At 32.5% G+C, this 23,172-nt stretch overlaps 1 protein-coding gene and 1 long non-coding RNA gene across 5 annotated transcripts in view; one reads left to right on the top strand and one right to left on the bottom strand.

Annotated features, from left to right (window-relative positions):
* Positions 1-23,172, bottom strand: part of LOC130897384 (rap1 GTPase-activating protein 1) — an 848,316-nt gene that overhangs the window by 195,047 nt on the left and 630,097 nt on the right. The window lies entirely within an intron of this gene.
* On the top strand, positions 11,188-23,088 carry LOC130897389 (uncharacterized). The gene is made up of 3 exons (XR_009059696.1): positions 11,188-11,283; positions 16,129-16,217; positions 23,034-23,088. It is a non-coding gene; the product is annotated as an uncharacterized LOC130897389 (long non-coding RNA).

The following is a 23,172-nucleotide window of genomic DNA, read 5'->3' on the forward strand; positions in this document are numbered from 1 at the left end:
GCCTATTTTCAAGCATGTTTTTTTTTATATATGGATTTGTTAAAATGTCTATCGATGCGTATAACCAACAAATTTTAAATTCTAATCACTAGGAAATTTTCGATAGCTGAAGTCCTTAAACGTAAAACGTAAAACCTCTTAAAAGTCAGTTTCAACTATGTTTGTTAAACCACAAAGTAAAGTGCATACAAAGGAATGTTCTAGAGTTCATGTTTGAAGTAGGGTGTAGAGTGCATATTAAATAAAATTGTCAAAGCGGATTATACAGTGCTTTTCAGATAAAAGTATCCACCTTTAATAACTTTTGTAATACTGGTATTTAGAAAAAATCCAAAAACACGTCAATTTATGTTGGAAGGGGCAAGCATTATGGCTTATTTAAACTTACTGGAAAAGCCACCCCCTCACCCCTAGCAGCATCCCCTTTATTTTTTTAAATTACTTTTCATATTTTTTATGTAAAATTTGGATACTCCTCTTTGAGCTGATTTCAACTATGTATAATACTTGTAGGTTAAAGTGGTTAGTTTATGAGATAAACAATTTTTCTTTTAAGAGCACAAATTTTACTTATTATTTACTTTCACCTTATTTGCCTGTACTAAAATGGGTTGTACAACAGTTCAAACTCTTTAATCTTTTTAACTGTGCTATTTATTATGAAGTTACAATGAGTGTTCAAAATGAGTACCATTCACTTCCATACAATGGTATAATCTATTTTGAAATGCCTCTCTGACATTGCTTAATACGGCTGGATTTAATTGTCGACATTCATTTTCTATCCTCTCTCGTAAATCATCCAGAGATTCTGGTTGGGTAGCATAAACTTTTGTTTTTAAATACCCCCATAAAAAGAAGTCTAGGGGTGTTAAATCCGGTGACCTAGGTAGCCACTCCATCATCTGCCCCCTTCTACCTATCCAACGAGCGGGGAATGTTTCGTTTAAAAATTGTCGGACAGGCATAGCATAGTGTGGGGGAGCTCCGTCTTGTTGAAATACCAGTAAATCTTCGGAAAGGTTATCATCATTTTCTATTATTGTTGTAATACGTGGGTCAACCCCTTCCCTGAGTAACTCAAGATATGATTCACCATTTAAATTTCCGTTGATGAAGAAAGGTCCGACAATGTGGTCACCTAGGATACCACACCAAACGTTTAACTTTTGGGGATGTTGTGTATGGAATTAACGCATAATATGTGGATCACTTTCAGCCCAATATCTACAATTATGCCTACTTACTAAGCCATTTAATGACCATGAGCATTCATCAGAAAAGCAAATATTGTTTAACAATTGTGGATTGTTATTGATAATTTGCGTCATTGATTCGCAAAACTCTAGAAGACGATCAAAATCATCTTCATTCAACTCGTGCACCAACTTAACTTTGTATGGGTGGTACTTGAATTTATGTAGAACTCGGAAAACTGTAGAAGATGAAACACCGATCGCTCTACTTATTGTTGACAACGATTGGGGTTGTTGAGCCTCTAAGCTGACTTGCCCTAAAATTGCCACTTGGATTGCTTCGTTATTTACGAGTCCCTCTCGCTTATGCACTTTATTGCAAACAGACCCTGTTTTGGTAAATTTCTCCATCAGTTGAATTACATACTTATGAGTTGCATGTCTTCCGTCATGTAATTCGTTAAATATTCTAGCAGCAGCTCTTGCACAATTATTATTTTGGTAGTATAAACCTACAATTTCAATTCTTTCTTGCAAAGAGTAAACCATTTCAGAGAAACAAAATAAATAATGTATCAAATTACACTATCAATAGTGACTACAAATTATAGTTGACAATGTCAAACTTTAATAAAAAGTAGAGTTTTTTGTTGTTTGGATTTTTTAAGTAGAATAAATAGCACAGTTAAAAAGATTAAAGAGTTTGAACTGTTGTACAACCCATTTTAGTACAGGCAAATAAGGTGAAAGTAAATAATAAGTAAAATTTGTGCTCTTAAAAGAAAAATTGTTTATCTCATAAACTAACCACTTTAACCTACAAGTATTATACATTTTTGAAATCAGCTCAAAGAGGAGTATCCAAATTTTACATAAAAAATATGAAAAGTAATTTAAAAAAATAAAGGGGATGCTGCTAGGGGTGAGGGGGTGGCTTTTCCAGTAAGTTTAAATAAGCCATAATGCTTGCCCCTTCCAACATAAATTGACGTGTTTTTGGATTTTTTCTAAATACCAGTATTACAAAAGTTATTAAAGGTGGATACTTTTATCTGAAAAGCACTGTATAGTGGTTGGTATATGCATTATAAAATAAGTTTTTCTTAAAATGTAAAGTCATGACGAATAAAAATTTATAGGATGTTTCAACAATATTTGATGATTTTACGAGAATTAGAATAATGGTATACATAGGCGTGGAAAAAATTATATTATATAAATATTCTGTGCGTGTCTGTGACTAAACTCAGTCATATTACTTAGTAGTCAACTATCCTGTAGAGTTTTTGAATTCACTGGATTTATCGGGAATCCCACCACATAATTTGCAATTGAAGATTGACCAGCCTATAATTTTCATATTAATGTTATCTTAAATTTTTATATCAATAATTTTTGAGCTTGCAAAAAAATCAGGCAAAGTGAAAGTGTGATATAATTGAAACGATGTTCTTTCCATCCACTTCTAGGTGAAGGTTAACTAAAGATGTTGATGCAGCTGTGGAATGCGCTAGCAAGTCTCGTCTTTCTTAAACACTACAGCTACAAATTCAACATCAATATCCACAGGCATCTCCACACGATGTATCACACAGAAGGTATCGTCCTGCACTATTTTTGGATTCTCTCCAATGCAATAATTTGTACATCATTGTGGTAGGGCTTTCTGCAAAATGTTTGACCTACATAGATCTAATTTCTCGATTGTGTCGGTTATTTGGTTGTTCTTCCGGATATTATCATCGCTGGTACGGTACAGTTAACTTTATCCTCACCATTGTCTTTCATCCATAATTAGTAGTTTATCAGCTATTTTCTTCGTCAGTCTCTGCATACTGTCTTTTACAGGTTTCCTAAGTTAGCCCAATTGTTTTCGTTTGGCAGTCTGTTTTTCTTTTCTTGATTTTATAATGTATCCCAGATATACGTACTCAGAAACGTTCTTAATTTGTGTGCCACACCATGATAATCTTTTAAAGAGATTTATGAACAATTTCACAAGTCTGTGCACCAAATTCAGTTCTTGAAGCATATCCACGAGTAGTAATGAGTTATTACTTGAGAGGGTCTGCAAATCTCAGATGACAAATGTCCACCTCTACTTTCCCAGTTCACTTTCATGAACACACGTGTCATAGGAGAAAAATTTTGGTGAGATTGCATCCTCTTAGCGCTCGTCTCGATCAACTTCCAATATGGATAGCTTCTTTTTGGATAAGTACTATTATAGTTCTTCAAATATCAATTGCTGATTATGAAAACACTTGCCGATAATGTCCTACTTAAAACTCAGAAAAAATCATTTTTATACTTCGTCAACTTGCTACAACTGAATATTAAAGTACAAATCGTAAATCGACGAGTAAAATGTACCTGTCTTTAAGGGAGTTTGGTTTAAACAGGGTACTAGACGTGAACTGAGCCCTTTTTGTACCCCATTCGTCTATTAGAACTTTTACCTGACGCAAATAATCTTGTCGCCATCGACTATCCTTGATGATTCGGTTATTGCCATCCGTTTATTTAGTTTTTTGTGTTTAGGACCACATGCTGACAAAACTTGACGCAATGTTTCTAAATTGGTATAATTGTATTCTAGATAATTTGCTACCTTTTGCTGTATTTTTTGTAATACCCTCCTTATAAAAACTGTAAATTTTCCTACATGTTTCCTACATTTTCCTTTACATGTTTTTCGGTTCTGTAAATGATCCAGAGCAACTCCTTTCGTGACTATTCGAGAAATGGAAAATTTATTTACTCTAGTTAATCGAACAATTCTTAATATTTTCCTTTTTTAAACATTCGACTATGTTTAAAATTATTTGCTATATATTGTATATATAAATCTTTATCATTAAATTCATGCCTTTGTTCTCACTACACTGTGCAATTTTATTGACTTCATTCGCTTATTTAAAGAAATTTATGAATTAATGGATTAAATAGTCACGTCACTGCTTATAGTAGGCTGTCCAGCAGGAATGTTTCAAAGAAATTGTGTACATACACCTTCCGACAGCTTCAGCCAATAGAAATGCATTCATGTTTACGAATCGATGTTTTCATTGTGGACTGACGGTTTGTTAGATTTTTACCGGGGAGTAAACATTATTTTTTCTGTCTTCGTCAATTGATATTGGTAGAACTATAATTAAAGTAGAATATCTATGGTTGACCATTTGCATCAATACTATAAGGTATCAATTTGATGAAGAATTAAAACAATGCAATCAGGAAGTTCAAAAAGAAAAGCAGTCACTGTAAATCAAAGTGGCAATTATAGCAAAGATCGGATACACTGAAGCATAGGCAATGATTCTTCCGTAGCTACATAATTCAGAGTCATTTCCACATTTTTTTAGGATATTTTAGGATATTATTCAAGTTTTCAATTGATTTTTTTCATCGCCCCATTTAAACTCGATGTTGTTTTATTGATGAAACTGGTTAAATTTCTAATTCTCGTCAACCAAAAATGCGTCAAGTAAATAAACAAAATACGTATTTTTAAACGCTAAATTTTCAATAGTTGACAACTCATTTTGTTGGCCGCTTTGTCTGTCCATAATTTTATATTCTATCAATAAATCCAAAGTAATTTGACTCTATGATAGAGATCAAAATTGATCTCATAAATATTTCGTTACACTTTTACGTTGACGTTATTAAACAGACAAATCCGCAAATTAGCAACCTGATACATCAGGTGTACAGTCATCTCAGTGAAAGTATTTAACCATGAGTATAATAATATGACTGACGGTATATAACAATCTGTGGTCAGTGACTCATATGTCGTGTTTTTTTTTCTGTTAGTTCGAGTTTCTTTTTATCGCTAGAAATCACTGTTGCCATCTCGATTCACTTCGTCCCATAACCTTCATTTAATACATTATTTCAATAAATCTAATATTGTCGTATCCAGATTTTGATTTTCTTTGAGAAGGAATAAGGAAATTGCATTTTGAAACAAAGTTTAACTTCCTCTTCTTAAAAAAAAAAGAGTAGGACGATTTGACGTACTTTAGACACACTTTTGAGTACCTAAAACGCACTAATGCACATACTTTAAGCAGTAGTGCCCAAAGAAAATTACATTAAGGTCTCCGTTACGTAGTAGCTACAGTACAAGGTTCATATGCGGGAGGTCCCAGGTTCAAGTCGCGCTCATTCCAATTCTTTTAGTAATAATTATTTTTAGGTTGCATTTATGTATGCCAAAGAGAAGAGTTGAAAAACTTGATAACTGCACAAAGTGTACCCTCGATATTAGTATTGTTTCACAGAAATGCCTTTTTCAATTCTTTCATGAAATACGTTAAGACCTCCGATTTGACAAACTGGATGCACTAAGGCTTCTCAACTATCCCCTGTATTGCTGTAGTTTTGAAAAACAAGATCTGTTATTTACTATAACACCTGTTTTTCACAATACAGGCCTATCGTAGTGTTGGAGATCAGCAAGAAATTGTTTTCAAAAATAATACACCATTAAGAAGATTCCAAGCCCAAGTTCAAGACTCAATTTTAACAGATTAAACTTGATTATTCAATTGAGTTAAAAGATTTTCACCCTCAAACTTTCTGTCACTCTGAACAAACAGCTTTCATTCGAATCATTTGTTTTGCTGTAATACAAAAACTATGCTTCCATTTAAGCAGGAAAATGAAACAAATCAGTTCAGGAATCTCGATTTCTCTATTTTTAATTTGTTGACTCTATATTAAGTGAGCAAACTAGACAAAAAAGTAAAAATGGAGGAGTCAAATTACATCAAAGCAAAATAATTGTGCGTTAAATTAATCTAATATCGTTATAAAGGCAACAGAGAAAATCCAAAGGCGTTTCAAAGTAACTGAACTTTCGTTTAAGAGTGAAAAATCAAAGCTACGCTTGCTTTGAATTCTTTTGAATTAGTGCATATTAAAAAGTATGAGATCTAGTTTAAAACTCACTCTACACTTGAAAAATCACATAAACGCTTTATTTTTTTTGGAATCTGTTAATACGGCCTTTTGCTACAAATTAAGATTTAAATGAGTGTTTTCCTGATGAAGACATGTTTTGTGAAAAACATTGGGATGTATAAATCGTGTAATATGAATGTTGATGTTGAAAATCAATCAAACATCCTGGATTGTTAGTTCAACTAGATTAATGATAATTTTCGATAAATATTTTAAATTCAAATTGCCGTATTGACATACAAAACAAATATAACTTTATATGAGAAAAAGTCTGCCACGGTGCTGAAGGTAACAGACAGACAGAATATTAGAAAAGTGAAAGTTTAGATGTTTGTTACTCAATCCTGTCAAATCTGCTGAGAATATAAAATGTGCATGTTAGTCCCGCTAAACTTCGAGAACGGTTGGTCCGATTTAGTCTTGAATTATTAGTGGAAACCCAAAAAAGGTTAGGTGAATAAATATGAAAAAGCTCGGTATAAAAACGACTATTCTGTTTTTCCTTGATGTTTTGGAACAAATGAAATTTCTGAACGCAACCATAATATTTGACAACCAACTAATATATCGATTCATCATCTGTCGATCGATACCCCAGACAAAGATTTCATCCTGGAAACTGCAAAATTGTTTGCGAAGGAGTTGTTAGATATTGGATATAAAATAAAAGTCGCAGTAAACACCTCGTCCAGATTCATCAAATCACCCACATCACAGACTCAAAAGAGGAACTGATTCAGCTTGTTTTCCCAGATATAGCGCTACATTTCAATAACCATAATTGCTGGGTGAACGAGCAATATTCGCGGCGAAAAATAAAGATGTCGAGGATCTCAAAGCGATCATACAAAATTTCCTTCCGGGACAGTTGGTTGGTTTATGAACCAGGATGACGTAGTTAACTATCCCACGGAATTTTTGATTTGTGTAACATTAATCAAACTCGACTGTGCAATGGAACAAGACTGGTTGTCAAAAAGATGATGGTACGTCTGGCCTCTGCGATGACCATAAATAAATCGCAAGGCCATTCGTTGGAACGTTGCGAAATCAACTTGGAGTATAAAAAATATAGTTTAAAAGAGAGCTTTAAATTGATTAAAATGTATAAATATAAATGTATCTGTCTGACAATATTAAATTGAAACTTTATAAATAGCCAGTATTTCAGGAATACTCTGTTTTGTAAGTAAGTAACATCATGTGTAATTAATCGAAAATAATAATAAAACTTCATTCATACCGAGCATGTTTTTATTTGTTTTAATAAAAAAAAATAATCCCTATTGTTTGTTTTAAGTTTATTTTATGCCAAAGTCTTCTATTTATCGACTGAGGCAGTGCAAAGTCTGCTGGGTTATAAAATATGACATAAATAATTCATTAAATGTATTGAAACGAAAGAAATTCTTGTGGGCACGACAAAAAACGATTTATAGAGCAAATTAACGTCCACTTCATAAAGTTTTGGGAATTTATCAATGAAGAAACACAGGTTTCACACAATTTTTTACTATTGATCTTCTCAATAGTCTGCTTATAACTCATTGTTCTCAAAGCATTTTTGATAATCATCTGAAGCTAACTCGTTACAGCTTTTTTATCCTCCTGTATGCTACCAGGATGTGTTTCGTCGAGGTGACACTTAATAAATAAAAAAATTCAGAGCCCGCAATAATTTGAATATAAGGTAAGCCTTACGTGCTCAGAGCTCTCACCCTATCAATGAGGAATAGATCGCATATTGTGGTGCTTGCCCAGCAAGAGCAAACCACTCTGCTTTTGTTGGATGTTATCCACTCATTTCTACTCAATTTTGACATTGTTTAGGGACCTCGCGATCATACTTATAAATCCAAGTTCATCTCCAGTGAATACCAACTTCTTCCGTTGCTCAGGTAAAACAAATCCTTTCAGATCACATTTCAAATCTGTATTGTTCATGGCAACTGTTGGTACTATCCTTGTGCGAATAGTACTCATGAATAAACCTTGCCGATGGTTTCTTTATTGATATTTAACAACAATTTAGTCATTGCAAGAATGCTTATGCGCCGCTAAGGGTAATCAGCACGCGCTAATGGTCAACATTAGTGTTGATACGGATGGTAACGGGAGTTTCTTCACGTAGATCAAATTCACAAAAACACAGAAATAAAATTGTGTTACCGACTTCAGGCCTGGAGTAAACCTAAAAGAGAAAGCCTCTTTGCTAAGATTTGGACGAAGTGACTCAGAGTGGCCAGTTCCCAGAATTTAATTGCCATATCTCGGAATGTCTTGTTAATATTATTAGAAAGGTCTTTATCGAAATATTTTTGGTTCCCTACATACGATCCATTTAAGAGTATACAATGTGTTGGTGAAATGTCGATTATTACCTTCTTCGTGAACGCCGTTTGTAGATATAATTCAAATCGTACTATATTTGGAGACAAGTAGGTACGATGAATTATCAAACTGAAAATAAGGTGAAGGAGACGCTTGTGTTTTTCAATATTAATTAATGAATATTCATTAAGTAGCATAAAGTTATTTAACCAATGAATTGATGAATAATTTCCTAAAATTATGATTAGTGCAGTGAATATTTTATTTCCTGGCATAAAATGGCATCAAATGACTATTTTCAAAAGGCTGTTAGAAATAGGAAATAGTTACGGAATGATAAACATCAAGGCAAATTACTAGTCACCTGCCATATTTTTCCCACGCCCGGAACATTCTAACTACCCTCTATTGTATGGAAAATAAGGTAAAATCAGCTGATTTTAAAATAGTACAGTCACGTTTTCAAATTTCCGGACTATTCCTTTCTGTACACATAAGAAATAATTTCGAAATATTTTTGTGAGTATATTTTTCAAATGTATATAGATCAAATATAACTTGTAGACCGATTGTAGTTATTTGCGTTATAACCGGTGAGAAGTGATTTAGTACGGTACGAGATAGATGTTTATGGACGAGGCGACGAAGGAGCCGTGTCAAGAACATCTAATCGAGTACCGTAATAGCAACTCCTTTCTTTATTCTCTTATTATTTAAAAAAAATAAAAATTAACAGAAATCTCTAAGGTAAACAAAGGCAGAAATTTTGCAAATACAAAAAATATTTTCCCAAAAAATGGCTGATAATTCAAATAAAATTGCTGAAAAAAGAGCGGAAGCAGTAGGGCAAATTATTCCGTTTAAATCTTCGAAAAGGTACGAAAAAGAATATGCGATGTTTTGCGACTGGTGTAAGAAATACGAGGTAAAAAGTGCTGATGAAAATATGATTCTTTTAAAACCTCAAATTTTCAGTCAAAAGCATCAAATTCTTCATTATGATCTAAATACTCGATGGTCAAATCAATGATTATGGTTAATGAGAATTTCAATATTTCCCGTTGTTCTAAATTAAACGCTTTTTTAAAAAAACAAAGTGTAGACTACCATCCAAACCAGTCGAAGATGCTAAGAAAGTAAGAAGCTGAAACATTTATGAGGGAAGCCCCAGAGAAAGACGTCTACTGGTAAAAATTATCGCATTTATAATTTAGAATCAGACGTTCTAGAGGTTCGTATTAATCACACACAAACACACGTTCGACGGGTTTTTACTGTGATTAACAGCAATGCGGTGCAATATTTGGATGTGCTCAGAAAATATAAAAATTTGCGAAAACACCTTTCACTAAAAGCACTTTTGATAGGCTACAGACAAGGGAAAGGCGTAGGTTAAAGAGTTGAAATACACACTGTTGGCGGGGCTCCTAAAAAAATTGCTGAATTCCTCAATCTTGAAAGAAAGAAAAGTACAGCGGACATTGCTTCAAAAGGACTTCGTGAACACTGTATACCAACGCTGGGACAGATATCAATGTTTTAAAACAGCATGTTGGATGGAAGAGTTCATCAGTGGTTGAAAAATATGTGGAAGAATCCATCGAGAGCAAAAAGAAAATAGCAAGAATGAAACATGGGGGTGAAACTTTTGTACAAGTGTTAAACCAAAACTACACATCTTCCAACATTATTGAAAATAAAGAAGTACTTCCAGTAATTCCTACAATAAATGTTTCTGGAAACAGCAGTTGCACCATTACTGTTAACAATAAAAAATCAGAATAAAAGTTTAGATATGTATGTTAATTGATTTTTTATTTCTAATTATTTCAAACGTGATTGGGTGAATTAAGAGTACTGTAAAGTACAAGGATAGTGCCATTTTCCTGACATAAATTAGTACTGTAAACTCGACTTTACAGTATGAAATAAAGATGGTAGTAGATATACTATATAAGGAAGAATCGACTGCTAATCGTGTCCTCGCATTCTGTCAAATGTAGTCAGTTCAATGTCGGTTTCTGTCACTACACCGCCATTAAGTTTCACGTCTCTGTCGATATTAGTTCTATGGTATAACTACTTCCTTGTCGTTACGTCAATCAGTAATTCGCCGATTGTCAAATTAGCTCGGTTAGAACAGCTGAATTTCACTGAGACGACATTTTGTTGAGTATGAAAGTTGAAAATACATATCGCAGGCTTTCAATTCAATCCCCGGAAAAAAATTACTCTTCAATTTAAATTATGATATTACGAAATTACAATAAAAGCGATAAAAAAGAAGAACCATAAACTGAAGGCCATACAATTGGGTACAGATACCTTGAACCGGTGATGGATTAGTATATGCAAATTATAATAGCAGATACATTTAAGAAAATGGAAGATCTGAGAATTGAATTTAATATGAAAAAATGCACAAGTATGGTGGTAAAACAAAAAAGGAAGCATGACACTAAATAATGGAAGGATAAAGATGTAAGCATAAAAATTAATATATGGAAGTAAAGCCTGGATAGACAGGATAAGATATGAGGTGATTATGGAAAAGCTCAAACAGGAACCAATAGGAAATAAAAACGTAACAGGTGCAAAAAGAAATGAGAAAAGAAGGAAAGGAATACAAGTAGCACAACAATGAGAAACAGAGGGAAAAACAAGACGACATATGATCGAAGTAGCAAACGATTGGAAAGAATGGATAGGACGAAAGTGAAAACTAAAATCTCCATCTTCTGGCGCACAAAAGGACATAAATAGTTCGAGAGATGTAGAATACAATGTGAGTTTGTAATTAAATTGTCTCTAACTTCATTACAAAACGGGTCTGAGTCAGAATCTGATCTCACTACATATTTCACAATCTTAATTCGAATCCAACTTGGTTACGGCTCATTTCAGCTGATATTAGAGTTAACTAATAATTGATAACAACTGCTTCTTCCCACAATATCTGTTTGTTTATATTACGTACAACGAACGGCTACATTATGGTGGAAATTATTATATCAGAGACAAAAAAAACTTTTGAAAAAATTACAAAATAGTACCCAATTTCTACCTATTTATTTGGTAGTGATTACACCAGCAATGATGTTAAGGAATTCCAAGGAACTCCCCTAATTTATTTCGTTGTTAAAAAAGCCTAGCATTGATTAAACAAATAAACGTATGTGGCAAACCGCCTTAAGAGGGATCAACTGTTAAATCTTGTTTCAAGAAGGAATCACTGTTTGTTAAATCATAATATGAGAAAAGAAGATTGGAAGAGGGTACATTAAAATTTGACAATTTTTAAACAAGTGAACATTTTTTGTAAGCAATGATAATAACCCTTTCTTTATAAAAAGGAAAATAAGAAACTATATACTCCTTCAATCTATCTTTAATTTTCTATTTCAAAATAAATACCTGGACTATTTTGATCGTTTTTGAAATTTATGTAAATCCCAAATGGTTTCGTGGGTATTTCAGGACATAACAGGAAATGGTTTTTATTTAGTGCATTCTATTAAAAAGAACAAGGGTAGGTATGACAACGGATGCGTGGGCAGGTGTTGAGTTTAAGTACCAAAAACGGCTTTTATATTGTCACGAACTGTTGGAAGAAATATATCATGCGATATTTGATCGATTCATATTTGAAAATGTAATCATATATATCTTTTTTTAATTTCTTATTTCTAAAACCTTTTGATATTTTAATGTTCTTGATTTTAGGTCTCTTCTGTTCCAAAATTATTTTTTTTAATAGTTTTTGGAAGATAAAATTTGACATTTCGACTTTTCTTTAAGTCTTTATCAAAATATGATAATGACACTGACAATTTGCGTATTTATATTGATCAATAGATCAACTACATCATGAATATCAACATAAAAATAAAATCAAACTAGAACTTCAATCAATCAAATTATTTGCAGTTTTATAAGAATTTACAAAATAAAGCTATGAATTTTAATTAAATTATTTAGGTCTTTTTTATCATTTATAGCTTTTTCGTTTTTATGAATGTGAACCATTTCTAAAAATTCTCTTCTTCATGTATTGAATTTTTGAATCTTCATAATTGAATTTATGTTTTTTTGATATTCCCTGATTCGTTTTTTTATCGTATTGATGACCTTTTAGTCTATTTTCTAAAAACTGAGAGGTCTGTCCTATGTAGACAGCGTCACAATTAGTACAAGGCACTTGATATATAATATTATTTCTTTTATTTTTGGGTTTTCTAGATTTTAATTTAGTGAAATATTTGGATAATGTATTATGTCCTCTATGACATACTAATATCATATTTATTAAAATAATTTGATAATTGTTGGGAAAGTCCTTGTACTTATGATGAGGAAAAATGTTTTATGTTTTAATGTTTCGTTTCTGTTCTGTTTTTTATTTGATTTTAGTGTCTGCTTCATGATGACGGTGATCTATTGATCAATATAAATACGCAAATTGTTAGTGTCAATATTATATTTTGATAAAGACTTGAATAAAAGTCGAAACGTCAATTTTTATCTTTCTTCCAGAAATTATTAAAAAAACTAATTTTAAAACAGAAGAGACCTAAAATCAAGAACATTAAGATGCCTATCTTTATTGACACCATCATGCGATGCTATAAAATGTATATTAATCCGTTACATTGGAAATAAAACATTCAACAAGAAAAAATTATTTACAGGTGGTGGTTTATTTAGTTGGACAGTGTCCAGGAGAAAAGTATTGATTTGTAATATAGAGGGATACATAAGAACGGCGAAAACCTTGTATTCTCAATAACATAATATTAAAAAACAAGAATTTCAAAAGCAATCAAAAATAAAAACTTAATTATATTTGTTTGAATATCTCGTGTCATCTCAACAATGGGAAGAGTCATTTTCTTTTATAATTGCAGAAGGAAAATGAAAAAAACTGAAGGGGTATTCATCGAGAGAATAAATTATTGAGGATGCAATCACAAGGTTTATTTCTTCCATAGAAACAATATAATTACGTAGAAATTGACAAATTTATTTTCATATCAAGGATAATTAAAAAGAGAAATTTAGATTATCCATTTAATGAAAATTGTTTCTATATAATACAGTTTAGATATATCAGACAAGGAGTAAATATAGTTTGCACAGTTTAGATAAATATTCAAGGGTGTTAAAAACCCTTTGCTGTGGGTATAAAAATATTTTTTGATGCCTATAGGTCCCATAGAAACGTCAATTGGGTTTGAGTTAAATTGTATTATACTGCATTAAAATAAATATTATTATTCCGTCAAAAAAATATGGAAAACAAAAGTTTTAGCTTGAATCTGAGTATAATTGGTCTTGAAGAATAATTTAAATAATAGAAACTGATGATAATAAAGATGAAAAAGTATATTGTGGGTACAGAAATGTGAAGAAAAGTTGGTCATATAGGAACTATAACTTTCTAATGATTAGCTGAAAAATCCGCAATTTAATAAAGTTAAAATTGATTATCATCTATACTAACGTGAACGTGAAAACTCAAAATTTAAAAAAATTGTTGAAAAGTATGAGAAAATAGTTAAAGAGTGAATGAACATAGTAATACTATAAAGGATGAACGTTTCAAATTTTATCCTATTGCTCCCCAACCCATGTGTATATTAAACGTCCTGTGTATATTTATGTATCTATAGAAAGACGCAGTAATAAGCTAGTTACAAAAATTTATGAAGTGTGTACCATGAAATAGCGTTGTTATATCAAAATTACATTCGGAAATATTAAATAAATATATTATTCTGATTTCCGACTTCTGTACAACACCGATTTTGTTTTTTTTAATATCAAATCAAATTGAAAAGGCTCGTTTATTCGATTTTAGTAACTTACTCCAATAATATCCTATACTTTATTCAAATTTAGAATCTCATCTATTGAGTGCAACAAAAATCTTCATAGAATCCGTATCTACCGTAACGATATTAATCATATGATTCACGATAACTTTCTATCGCCTACGTTATATGTAAATTCACATTCTCATAATTAATAATTATCTAAATTTATTCTATGAAACAAAAACAGAGAAAGTAGTCGAAACATATAACATATTGTGGTCCGTAACTCAATTTGTGCGTTTTTTTTTTTCAAAATTTATTTAATAAAAACATGTACAATATATAGTATTGCACATCTGAAGCTATGACAATTTGTGGATCCCATCCCAAAAGAACTGCGTCAGCTTAACAGCCAAGAATTAATCAAGCTAATTTTTAATGTCTTGCTCTGATGTCAACCGTATTCCAGTATGGGCGTTCTGCATCGACCGGAAAAAATGGTAGTCGGAAGAGGCAAGGTCTGGGCTATAAGGCAGGTGAGGTAAAACTGCCCATCCACTGTTTTCCAAATAGTTCTTAATCGGAATAGCAACGTGCGGCCGAGCGTTGTCATGATGGCAAATCATTGCCTCGTGTCTGGTCGCATATTCCGGGCGTTTTTCGGCTACTGCTCTCTTCAAACGGATTAATTGTGTGCGGTACCATTCTCCATTGATGGTTTCACGCGAATTCAGTAGATCTTAATACAGTACACCGTTCAGATCCCACCAAATAGAGAACATTTACCTTCGCGTCATGGATATTCGGTTTGGCCGTTGAATTGGCTGATTGTCCGGGTATTACATATGGTTGGGGTTGTCGTAATGGATCCATTTTTCATTACTAGTAACAATCCGATGCAAAAATGACTTCCTTCTGGTGCGTTCCAGCAGCATTTCGGACATGTAAAACCGCCTTTCGACGTCTCTCGGCTTGGGTTCATGTGGAACCCAATTTCCTTGCTCTTGAATATATCCAACTGCTTTTAAACGTTTTGAAATGGCTTGTTGAGTCACACCCAAAGATTCTGCGATCTCGTCTTGTGTTTGGTAACAATCTTCATCGAGTAATGCTTCCAGTTCTTCATCTTCAAACTTTTTGGCTGCCCAAGACGTTCATCGCCTTCCAAGCCAAAATCACCACTTTTAAATCGTTCAAACCGCTTTTGGCATGTTCGCTCAGCTAGAGCACGTTCACAATAAACTTCCACCAAAATACGATGACTTTCGGCAGCATTTTTCTTCATATTAAAGTAATAAAGAAGAACTCCACTTTTTCAGGAACAAAGTTCGACATATTTGGGTGCAAAAAAATTATTGTTGTTAACATTTGAAATGAATAACATATACTGAAAAGACGTACAATAACAGTAGCTTTCCAACGCAGGTTTGGAATATTGGAACGATGTAATATTATACAAGTTACGCCATCTCTTATCAAATCGCACGAATTAAGTTATATACTCCGCGAGTTTTGAAAACATCATTCAAGTAACTCACTGATGATGTTGGTTCTGTTTGTTTTAGTATGTGACAAATTTTTTAAAAATATTTCAATATATTTCTGCCTTAATACAAGATTAGAAAGAATATTTTAGATTTACTAAATCATTTTCCTTTCCATATACATATAAAATACCTGTGAATTCAATTTGAATCAACGAGGATTGAGATTATTTTCGCTTAAAATCTGTATTTTACTTCTTAAAACAAACAGTAACATACTGTTGACCGGGCTCCTGGAGGATCATAATAAAAAGTTTTTTTATTATTTTTTAGCTGTGAGCCCCCTGTGAGACCCAAGAACGTACTGTGACTTTTTGGACCGAGACATATGAATTGTTTTGGTTCTTGCGAATTCAAACTTGGTAAGTTTTTAAAAACTTTTAAAAACGAAGCGTAAAACTATAGAACTATCGATTGAAACTCGTAAATTCATCGCAAGTTTTCATAGTCTAAGCAAAAGTAATATTAACCATTCCCACTGAACTGAAAATATATGGACGTACCGTGGACTACAGGGTGGTCTCGATAAACCACAACCCTTGAAGATAAACTTATTGTATTGATTAGTAAACGTGATAGACGACTCACGTTCCCAGAAATAGCAGCTCAGGTCAACTAATCTGTTTTTAAGTACTTCAATAATGCATGAAAAAGATTGAGAGAAGAGAGAAGCCTCATTTGAGACGTCAAAATAAAAGGCTGCAGTTTGCTAAATAACATAAATTATATTTTGAGGTCTTTGAGTCAAAGAGAAGGGTGTGGGCAGGTGAAAGAAAGAACGGATGTTACATCCATGTGTAATCCCGACTGTAAAAAACGGCGGAGGCTCGGTGATAGTTTGAGAATGTTATGGAGGAAGGGCGACTGTAGATGTTATAAAAATTGTAGGGATTTTCAATGAAGAAAACTACAAAAGTATTAAAAGAAAATGTAGTACGTTCTAGCCATCTCCTGATCGACAGAAAATTTTTTTCCGGCATGACAACGACTCCAAGCATTCTTCTAAGCTCTGCAAATAGTATATTTGCTAATTGAAAAGGAAAAATGTACTAAAACTAATAATTTAGACATTAAAGTTGTATTGCTTTTTTTGTTGTGTATCACGCAAACTATTGGGTGGGCAAAAACTACTATCGGTAGTATACATTACGACTCAGCAAACGTCTTTTGTACATTTGCATACTCCATAATAATACTTGAAGTAGCATAAAACTTTTATTTTTGTACCTATTCTCACCCTCTTCCGAGTTATCGTCAGAACGCCCTTTTCAAATAATCTACCCTACCCTATATCACTCATCGACGAAAAAGGATTCTTCTCACTATAATATCTAAAAATTATTATTCCTCAGCTAAATGAGATTATTTAGATTCAATTTTAATAAAAGATATCGGTCATATCAAAAGGTCACCTAATATAAAGAGGGAAACGAAATGAGAAATAACTTCAATATTATCCAAAATAATTGCCGTTTATAAATATGACTAAAACGGATAAAGTATTTAGAAGATAAGTAAAGTGTATCGAAAATGCTGTTAATTAATTTTATTAATCGGTTTAATTGATAAAATTTCGTAACAGTCGAGTAATTAAATATCACGAAATACTTTCCTTCATTCACCGGTAAGCTTATAAATGATCACTTATACTTACATTTCATAATCCTCAAAATTATTAACGGATGGAAACATACCTGAAAATAAAGAAAAAAATATTATAGTGAAATTATTTCAATTATATTTCATATTATTTTGGAAAATTTTTGTAAATAAACAAATTCTAGAAATCTAACAGTACTAAATCAGAAAAATTTAGCGAATTTTGCTTTATAATATGTTGGTAAGTAATTGCCGGTCACTTGATTTTGTTGCTTTCTTATGATCCTTATCAAGTTTGTTACTTATTAATGATTTTTTTTTAAATCATCTCAAAACTTTATTTTATCTCTGGTTCTGTATATTTAGAGTACTACAGGCCATAACTTATTTTTCATTTCTCATCGGTCTTCAACTAATTTCACACAATTTGCGATTCTGAACTTTTGCGCTTCAATTCGGTTCTACTTCTCTAATATCCTGCAAAATTGCATTTTGATCTATCTATCTACTTCCCCCTTTCCAATGTACATTTTTGCATATCGATTTTCCGGTATCCTTTTAGTATGCCCGATCCATCTTACCCTTTCGGCTATCTTGTTATTGATAAGTTTTTATACAAATCCGCTAATTAATTCGTTAATTCTTCTTCCCTATAATCCTTCATTTGTTTTTATTCTTCTTTTCCCATACCCATTCTTCATCTTTTGTTAACACCCATGTTTCACTTCTCTATGTAACTATTTAGTCGTGTTAGATATAACTTCTTTGATTTTATCAATTCACTAGATGATACCACAGCTTTACTTCCTTTGGCTTCTATCTTATTTATTTCTAGCCGCTTTTCATTTTTATTTTACAGAGTTGCTACCAGGTTTTTCCACTTTAATCTCTATGTTTCCTTTTGTAGCAATCACATTTTGATTAAGCACCATGTATTTTGATTCCTCTTGGTTTACTTTTAACACATAATTTTTTGCAGCTTCTTTTAGTTTGGTCTTTCCATTTCTTTCTTTGTTTTTGTTATTGAAATTAAATCGTCTGCAACACCACACCATCAAAAGCCACTGTCGATATTGGATCTCCTTGTTTCAACCACTTTTCAACCCTCAATTTTTTCTGATACAATTCCATCAGTCGTTAATTGAATATATTTTTGCCTTAATACAAGATTAGAAAGAATATTACAAAATACCCGTGAATTCAATTTGAACCAACGACGATTGAGATTATTTTCGCTCAAAATCTGTATTTTACTTCTTAAAACCAACAGTAACATTTAGCTGTGAATAATTTCTTCGGTGTTTATGATTCAATTTAGACCAAGTTAGCCCCCTGTGAGACTCAAGAACGTACTGTGACTTATTGGACCGAGACATCTTGGTTCGCATATGAATTGTATTCGTTCTCGCAAATTCAAACTTGGAAAGTCTTAAAAACTTACCGTAAAACTATGGAACTATCGATTGAAACTCATCGCAAGTTTTCATAGTCTAGCCCGAAATCCGAAAGAATAAGACACAGTCCTAAATACCTCTAGGAAATGGGAAAGAAATACTTTTAAATGTCACACTGACGATTTGAAAACTGAAAGGAACTGGAACAAAACATTCTGAGATATTAAGAAAACCCCAACAAGTTTCCCGCAAATATGAGAATCATAGATAAATTGAAATTCCTATATCTTTTGAAATATTTTAGCAGACTAAATTCCTCCCAGTTGAATTGAAACTTCTGGCGTTTGTTTGTATGAAGAAAATTAAGCGTTGTCTTATCAATAAACAAAATAATTCAAAATCTGTCTGAATAAATAGAATATGGTGATTTTGGATAACTTGTGTTACAAGTTTAAATTGGCACCGTCATATTTTTATTCCACTTTCTACTATACAATAAATCGCCTGAGGAGATTTGATGTGTGTTAGTAGAACATTGGATCCAACTTAACTACACAATTAAAATGAAAGAATATTCGAAAAAATAATACTGATATAAGTATTGAGAGAATAATTTTTTGTGGTAGCAAATTAGAAACATGTACATCGTAAAAAACTCATTTGCATATTTTTTATATTAAAAACTGAGTTTAGAATCAATATTGTAATTCTACCACTACTCAACAAAAGTTGATGGTTATATAACCAAGTAATTTAAAAAAAAAATGTTTCGCTTCTGGGTAATTAAAACTAAATTGAATAGTTATCTACCGGTCAAAATTTCTGGCCATTAATTACATTTCAAAATAAGACACTTTAACAAATTTCTCTTTCATATTTTTTGTATTTATTTACACTCTTTCTATTTGTGGGGTGAATTAATAAACACTGACTCTTAGATTCTTAATTTACTTACACTCTGTACAATACACTTTAGTCATAATAATTTACTTATAAATTCCACTTAAATAATGTCTGCGATCACTTTTACTAATTCATTCTTTTTACAATCACTATTTATTTAAATCTATCTGAATGCGATTACACAAATCATTTATGAACCTAAATAAAATTCTACAAAGTTCTAGAACAAAAAGAAACAAAACTGTAAATAAACTGCCTGCTATGTGAAAAATGTGAAAGACGCCGCGCGAATTCGCCGAATAGTAGCTAGACAAACTAGACAACCATTTTGGGAACTTGTTCGTAACAATATTATTTCTTTACTTTATACGAGCCATTGTTTATATTCTGTCCGTGAGTGCGACAATTCAAAACTTGTAAGTACTTACTTATTTGTTTATTATTCTTTAATTGTGAATTATTTTTTCGGTATTTATGATTCAATTTAGTCCCAGTTATCCCTGTGAGACTCAAGAACGTACTGTGACAAGACATCTTTTTGTGAAGTTCGTATACGGATTGTTTTCGTTCCCGCAAAATCAGAAATAGTCTAGGTAAATGTAAGATTACCATTGCCGCCGAATTAAAAATACATCGATGTACCGTGTATTACAAGGTGAAAAAATATGCATCCACCAGGAGCTTTGGCGACAAAAAACTTTCAGGGCGGCCTCGAAAAACCACATCCACGGGTCCAGAGATAGCAGCTCAGATCAATTTAGGGATCTGTTTTTAAGTACTTTTAGACTGAAACTTTTTGTGAAAGAGTGTCAGTAAAGAAACATCTTTTAAGACTTCTAAATAGAATCAAGAGTTTGCATTGGCATAAAAATAGGACGCATGAAGAGGGGGAGAGAGTTTTATGCAGTGATGTTTTTGGGTCTAATAGAAGAGTTTTTGTGCACAAGTCAAAGGAAGAAATGATATTAGATCCATGTGTAATCCTGTAAAACATGGCGGAGGCTCGGTGATGGTTTGGGGATGTTATACGTTCTAGCTTGCGCCTGATCAGCAGGAAATTTATCTTCTAACATAACAACGAATTCAAGCATTTCTTGAAAAGTTTATTTGGAAGAATTGGAAAGGAAGAATGTACTGAAAGTAATGATTTCGTCGTCACAGTCGCCCGAATGGAGCTAATAGACGACAATTATTCGTCAAAATTACAGACTATAGATTTATTATCTAGATACGTTCTTCAAAATATAAATATTAAAATCATTGTTTTTATTTTTCTTGCAAACTATACGGTAAGCAAAAACTTTTAACTTGATTATGTGATTTTTTGAAACATTGTTAGACTGCATTGAAGATCTAGTTGGAAAAGCTATTCAAACTCATCTACAATGTAAAATTGAATATTCTAATTAAAATGTTTACATCTTGAAATGTCTAAACTGTTTCCTTACTTGGGAATGAAAACGAATTCCAAGTAGATGATACAAGAAATGTGTTATGCTTCGGAAACTAAAATAAACTAAAAACTATTAAATTTGTTTCGCAAACCGTGAAGACGCCATTGGAATATAGTTGTAGGTAGTAGTTGTTGGATTCCACAAGAGCATAAGCAAATTACCACAACTATCCTCTATACTAATACGAAGTTTGAGTTTGTATTCATTTTACTCCATTTTGTCAATTCGTCGTTTAATAATGGAATTTACGGAAGTAAATGGAGAACTTCATCTAAATTTGAGCGGCACTTGAGATAGTAAATTGTCGAAAAAGACCAGTTTTATGAAAATAACACACAATTTAACAAGATTTGATTTTGTAACTATTCTGAATACTGGAAATAAATTTGAAAAATGCATTGATACTTATATTATTAGGTATATTATTAATGTCAACGTTTAATCGTATCTCTATCCATTTAACACATACTACCCACACAATTTTTGTAGTATAATGAATAATAGGCCGAGGTGCATTTAGAGGTGCTCAAATCTCACAAATTGTTTATCGGATATGGTGATTCTCTCTCTCTTTTTTATTTTGGAGTTTCAATCAATGGAGTAACAACTTGATAACATTCAATATTTGGGGTCACAGATATAAACGAACGGACTAAACGATTTGAACACCTTTATTGATTATAATACTTCCAGCAATTTTGGAATTAGTTGCCAATTTTAGAACATGGAACTGCACAGAGAGCAGCTTACTTTGGCACATCTTGCATCTTAGATTAGTCCCTCTCCTTTTGTGTTTTTGCGTAAGATGTTTTAGGTAATGTTGAGTGCATTAGGGGGCCGCCGAAGATCTGTTGCTCTGTCATGAGCTGGTGTAAACAAAGATTTTATTAATGATTCTCTGAAAGTTATAAACTGCAACTTGTATTAGTTAGTCTCTTTTAAATAAAATAGCTGTTCCAAACTGATATGTCCAAAATGTGAAAATTACCTTCTTGTACCAGAATATCGTTTTTCGAAGAGACGAATAATATAAAATCATTTGGTCGAATCTATCTATTCCTGATATAAATTTGTTATATTCAACAACTTCAATGGGCTTTGTCTTTGCTTGGCCACGTCGATTTTGATTATCTACTAATGCTGGATGATGGCGCGTTGTGAGAACAATTACATCCCTCCACTTTGACACATATACTATTTTTGCGCTTCCAAATGTGCTCTTCTCGACCCAGTTTCTTCTTTACGACCAATGTTGGATTGCCTCTTCTATTAGAGCGCAATGTTCCAGTCACATGAATCTGGTTTTGCAGAAGTCTATTCGCGCTATTGTAATAATTGTTCAACAATGAATGGTGACCTCTGTTTAGATAAAGTTGCATTAGTTTTAGCACAAGAGCTTCAAATTTAGAGAGGTCAACAATATAAAACAAATTATAATGCATCACAACACGTAATGTAAGGTCCAGTACGAGTAAATGTAAGTTATGTTCCTTCCAGAAGAATATTTTATTTAGAGGCTATGAAGGGCTGCAACACATTATACGACTTGCCTGGTGGGACACCTATCATGGGTCTCATATACTTATTAAGCATGTACGCCTGCTATAACAGGTCTGACCCCTAAAGCATATAAAAATAAGACTGCTATAGCAGGCGGGTTCCTGTGAGCAGGACGGCTATAACTGGCGTGTCCATCAACGTGTTAAAATATTTGGAAAAAATTCTACTTAGCTAATAGTTTGTCTATTCTGTATTCTAGAAGGAGGCGCTTATCTAAGCAATACAATAAATTTGGTAGAATAACATACAGTTCAATTTTTATTCATAGGTTTCCCATGTTTTAAGCTGCAGTACCGGAAAATCAGAGGAAAATAGTTTGGGAATGGAAAGAAAAGAAAATGAAATGTCATTTCTGTCGAGAAAGATTAAAACGGACACAAGTACACGCTTTGTTTACGAATCGTATG

This window comes from Diorhabda carinulata, chromosome 8 (genome assembly GCF_026250575.1).
Source record: "Diorhabda carinulata isolate Delta chromosome 8, icDioCari1.1, whole genome shotgun sequence".
In the NCBI taxonomy this organism is placed as follows: domain Eukaryota; kingdom Metazoa; phylum Arthropoda; class Insecta; order Coleoptera; family Chrysomelidae; genus Diorhabda; species Diorhabda carinulata.